This window comes from Cebus imitator, unplaced genomic scaffold (genome assembly GCF_001604975.1).
Source record: "Cebus imitator isolate Cc_AM_T3 unplaced genomic scaffold, Cebus_imitator-1.0 Scaffold36, whole genome shotgun sequence".
In the NCBI taxonomy this organism is placed as follows: domain Eukaryota; kingdom Metazoa; phylum Chordata; class Mammalia; order Primates; family Cebidae; genus Cebus; species Cebus imitator.
In genome coordinates, this window is record NW_016107351.1 from 9,599,965 (window position 1) to 9,605,672 (window position 5,708).

Here is a 5,708-nt window from a genome sequence, read left to right on the forward strand (position 1 = left end):
ATTACTTTGGGCAGTAGGGCCATTTTCACAATATTGATTCTTCTTAACCATGACCATAGTTTTTCCATCTATTTCTTTCCTCTCATTTCCTTGAGCAGTGGTTTGCAGTTCTCCATCAAGAGGTCCTTCACATTTTTTGTTAGTTGTATTCCTAGGTATTTTATTCTCTTTGTAGCAAACTGTGAATGGGAGTGCACTCATGATTTGGCTATTTGTCTATTATTGGTATATAGGGATGCTTGGTATTTCAGCATATTGATTTTGTATCCCAAGACTTTGCTGAAGTTGCTTATTAGCTTAAGGAGATTTTGGGCTGAGACAATGGGGTTTTCTAAATATGCAATCATGTCACCTGCAAATAGGGACAATTTGACATCCTCTTTTAATATTCGAATATCCTTTTTTTCTTTCTCTTGCCTGAGGGCCCTAGCCAGAACTTCCAATAGTATGTTGAATAGGAGTGGTAAGAGAGGGCACCCTTGTAACAGTTTTCAAAGGGAATGCTTCCAGTTTCTGCACATTCTGTATGATATTGGCTGCGGGTTTGTCATAAATAGCTCTTATTATTTTGATCCGTCGATACCTAGTTTATTGAGAGTTTTTGGCAGAAAGCACTGTTGAATTTTGTCAAAGGCCTTCTCTGCATCTATTGAGATAATCATGTGGTTTTTGTCTTTGGTTCTGTTTATGTGACAGATTATGTTTATAGATTTGTCGATGTTGAACCAGCCTTGCATCCCTGGGATGAAGCCGACTTGATCGTGATGGATAAGCTTTTTGATGTACTGTTGGATTTAGTTTGCCAGTATTTTATTGAAGAATTTCACATCAATGTTCATCATGGATATAGGCCTGAATTTTGTGTGTGTGTGTGTCTCTGCCAGGATTTGGTATCAGGATGATACTGGTCTTATTAAATGAGTTAGGGAGGATTCTCTCTTTTTGTATTGTTTGGAATAGTTTCAGAAGGAATGATACTAGCTCCTCTTTATACCTCTGGTAGAATTAGTCTGTGAACATGTCTGGTCCTGGACTTTTTTTGGGTGGTAAGCTATTACTTGCTCTCTGCGCTTCTGATCTTGTTACTGGTCTATTAAGGAATTCAAATTCTTCCTGATCTTTGACAAATCAGGCAAAAAAAAGCAATGGGGGAAGGATTCCCTATTTAATAAATGGTATTGGGAAAACTGGCCAGCCATATGCAGAAAGCTGAAACTGGACCCCTTTCTTACACCTTATACAAAAGTTAACTTTAGATGAATTAAAGATTTAAATAGGAGGCCTAAAACTTTAGAAGAAACACCATAAAACCTCTAGAAGAAAACTTATGCAATGCTATTAAGGACATAGGCATGGGCAAAGACTTCATGACTAAAACACCAAAAGCAATGGCAACAAAAGCCAAGATAGACAAATGGGGTCTAATTAAACTTAAGAGCTTCTGCATAGTAACAGCAACTATCAATAGAGTGAAGCAGCAACCAAGAGAATGGGAAAAAATTTTGCTATCTATCAATCTGACAAAGGGGTAATATCCAAAATCTATGGAGAGCTTAAACAAATTTACAAGAAAAAAACAACTCATCCAAATGTGGGCAAAGGATATGAACAGGTACTTTTCAAAAGAAGACACTTATGCAGCCAACAAACACGAAAAAATACTCATCATCATTGGTCATTAGAGAAATGCAAATAAAAACCACATTGAGATACCATCTCATGCAAATTAGAATGGTGATCATTAAAAAATCTGGAGACAACAGATGTTGGAGAGGATGTGGGGAAACAGGAACACTTCTACACTGTTGGTGGGAGTGTAAATTAATTCAACCATTGTGGAAGACAGTGTGGCGATTCCTCAAGGATCTAGAAATAGAAATACCATTTGATCCAGCAATCCCATTAGTGAGTATATACCCAAAGGATTATAAATCATTCTATTATAAAGACACATGCACACATATGTTTATTGTGGCAGTGTTCACAATAGCAAAGACTTGGAACCAACCCAAATGCCCATAAATGATAGACTGGATTAAAAAAATGTGGCACATATACACCATGAAATACTATTTAGCCATAAAAAAGGATGAGTTCATGTCCTTTGCAGGGACATGGATGACACAGAAAACCATCATTCTCAGCAAACTGACACAAGACAGAAAACCAAACACCACATAGTGGGTATTGAACAATGAGAACCTATGAACACAGGGAGTAGAACATCACACACCAGGTCCTGGTTGGGGGGATAGGAGAGGAATAGCAGGGGGTGGGGGAACATGGGAGGGATAGCATTAGGAGAAATATCTAATGTAGATGACAGGGTGATGGATGCAGCAAACCACCAACAGGGCACATGTACACCTATATAACAAACCTGCACAATCTGCACATGTACCCCAGAACTTAAAGCATAGTAAATAAAAGAAAAAATTCAAGAACATTGATATAAAATACTATCTTAATCTTAGCCTAAGTTAAGTCTTGTATTATAATTTTAATCATTTTACAACTTCTTTGAGGCTTCGTTTTATTTTTAATTCATTGTTTCATTAAACTCACTGATAAGAATAAAAATTTTAAAGAAGTTTGTTTTCTAATATATCAGCTATATGTTATTAAGTATAATTTTAGCATTTATTTTTATATAATATGTTAAAAATCATGAAAAAACAAATTCTAGGATTTTTATTCATATATTTTTAAGAAAAACTGTATTAACTAATGATAAATGATTTATTAATCTGTATGAATATACATATTTTATCTGCCGTACTGTTACCTGCTTCAGGAAAACAAATGAAAGTAAAATAAAGGGAACAAAAAGGGAAAATAAAAAATAACTTCCTAATAAACTGTGTAACAGAGATCATTCACCTTAACTGTCAGCAGGAACTCCAGAATAAGTCATTTATTCAGTGATGGTAACTTCACAACATTATGACGAAAACTATAGGTAATCTTTATTACAGAGTTCAACACTGAACCTCTTCAGTTGAGTCAGTGCATTTGAGTACCAAAATAAATAACTGTAACATTCTGAAATGTCTGCATATCACCAACATATGCATTGCTTTTTTTATTTAAAAAATCTACCATTTTTCCAAATTAATCTTTATATTTTCTCCCCCAAATCTGGGTAATGCACAGGGCTACATCCTAATTGTTTGAAAAGTGAATGGAACTATTCATATGGATCTCTACAAAGAGAAGAGAAATTTTAATAAAAGAAAGATAAATAGCATTTACCATTTGGCTTATAATGTAAATGTCATGCAATGTCCTTAGCTGAAGACCTGTACTTATTAACAAATATATATATATATATATATATATATATATATATATATATTTACATTTATTTCTTTACATACACAAAAATATAACTTTTTGTATGTAAGTGTAACTCTTTAGTCAAGCAGGTTACATGAGTTTTAATTTAATAGATTATTTTGTCCAAGAGTCTTTTTTCCTCAATATACATTTGTTTATATATCAGAGCTAAGTTTATATGTCTCTTTGTAAAATTTAACACATGAATAAATAAATACATTATGACTCTTAAAAACGTGACAGTTTTGATCCTTTTGTAGTTCATGAGCATGATGATTGTGTGTTCACACGCTTGCGTGAGATGTGCCACCCTTTAACCTTGTTATGACGCCGGCACATTACCCATTAGACCTGAACTTAAAATAAAAATTAAAATTAAATAAAAAATAAAAATAAATAAAAAGTGGCAGTTTAAACTTCCATTTTGTTGATTCCTATTTCTTTGGCAGTAGAGCGTATATTTTTTTTTCCCATTTATTTATTTTATTGTATTTTAGGTTTTGGGGTACATGTGAAAAACATGCAAAATTGTTGCATAGGAACACACGTGGCAGTGTGATTTGCTGCCTTCCTCCCCATCACCTACGTATATTTTTATTCATATGGCTTTTCTCTCAAAATGTATTACCGTAATATTTAACTTGGCCTTTTACAGCTGCTCTAAGTTACTCATTGGACTTCCATTTAATGCATAATCTCTTTTGCAGAGTGCACCTAAGTATTTTTTAGAGATCGCATGATGAGTGCTTAGTTGTTCCTAAGTTTTTCTAACAATTTTGTTATTTTAACTTTCTTTTCTTGTTCTTAACCCTCTTAACCATTGTTTTGTTTTTGACTTTCCATTGCTACCACCTCTGGGGTAACATTTTTTTTTCAAATGTATTTTTTTATTTATAAAGCAAATAGAAGTTGAGCTAACTGTGAATGAGAACATATTTTCACTAAATGTTTGAGGAATATATTTTATCATTGAGTAAGAGATCCCAGGCACAATTCTGGCTAACTAAAATATTGGCTTTAGTCACACAGGATAAGACGTTTAATAAATATCTATACCATAGATGTAAAGATTAAACAAGCTAGTAAGCATATATCTAGGGTGCATAAAAATTATTCAGGAAACCTTTGGCAAAAGAATTATTATCCAGCATCAGATTTATGAGGATAAAGAAAAGATAAAAATTTTGGCTGGTGCTTATGACAATATGGTCTAATGGAACAAAACTTTCATTTAACCTTGAAGTATGTCGATATAATACCTAATAGTTATCAAATTTTTGTTTCCAGGGATAAATGATTTACACAAATTAGTTTATTCTTCATTAGGAGAAAAATATATTACTTAAAATCTATTGATAATTAAAGTTGAATAACTTTGAATAATTGTAATAGATTCCTGAATTGATCACTGATATTTTCTTTCTAGAGCCAGAAATAGGAAAGTTCTGTAATTGGTAAGGTATATGTATTTAGTCTTTTATAAAGATGGATTTCAAGGTTATTCAGAACTGTATAGTGTTTTGCTTTTCATAATATCCATGCCCTTAAATCATATTCTCTTAAATCATATTGAGATTATTCCTTCTATTAGGTCGAGATTTTGTAAACTTCAAGGACTCATTATCCTGCTGTATAGTAAAGAATACATTTGAAGGCCAGTGGTGATAGTATTTTTCACCCAGAAAATAATACCCAGATAAAATATATAGTAAAGAATACATTTGAAAGGCCAGTGGTGATAGTATTTTTCACCCAGATAACGATACTAATAAATTATTTACTAAGTACACTTACTGTATCGAAGGACTGCAATAAATGCTCAGCATGCATCTCCTTTAACTATCATGAAAAAAAACCTATAATGGGTTTTAATTATAACCATATTATAGATTTTTTAAAATGAGGCTTAGGCAACCTAAAGAAATTCCCATTAACAAATGGCTAGTAAGCAGTAGAACTAGTATTATAAAATAGATCCATTTCAACTCAAAAAGCCATGTTCTTTCTACACTACCAGAAATAACATATCTAGTAATTGCGCTGCTAACCTTTTATGATGCTCATGCCTGCTGAGCCCAGATGTGCTCTAAATTAGTGCTCTTGCGAGCAAATGAATCACCTGAGAATCACGTTAAAACACAGACTGTCATATAAGCGGAATCATACAGTAATTGTCTTTTGTGACTGGCTTATCTCACTTAGCATCATGTCCTCAAGTTCTGTGCATGCTGAAATTGCTGTTTAATGGGTATAGATTTTCAGTTTTGCAAGATGAAAAAATTTTGGAGACTGGCTACATGACATTATGAATATACTTAACACTACAGAACGTCATACTTAAAAATTAAGTTAGTACATTTTATGTTATATGT

General features: G+C 32.9%; 1 protein-coding gene and 1 non-coding gene across 2 annotated transcripts in view; one reads left to right on the forward strand and one right to left on the reverse strand.

The window, feature by feature from the left end:
- The window catches only part of LOC108301579 (eyes shut homolog), a 1,388,593-nt gene that overhangs the window by 796,862 nt on the left and 586,023 nt on the right, over positions 1 to 5,708 (reverse strand). The gene's annotated exons all lie outside the window — the stretch shown is intronic.
- LOC119470618 lies at positions 3,585 to 3,688 on the forward strand. Its single transcript, XR_005199557.1, has one exon. It is a non-coding gene; the product is annotated as a small nucleolar RNA U13 (small nucleolar RNA).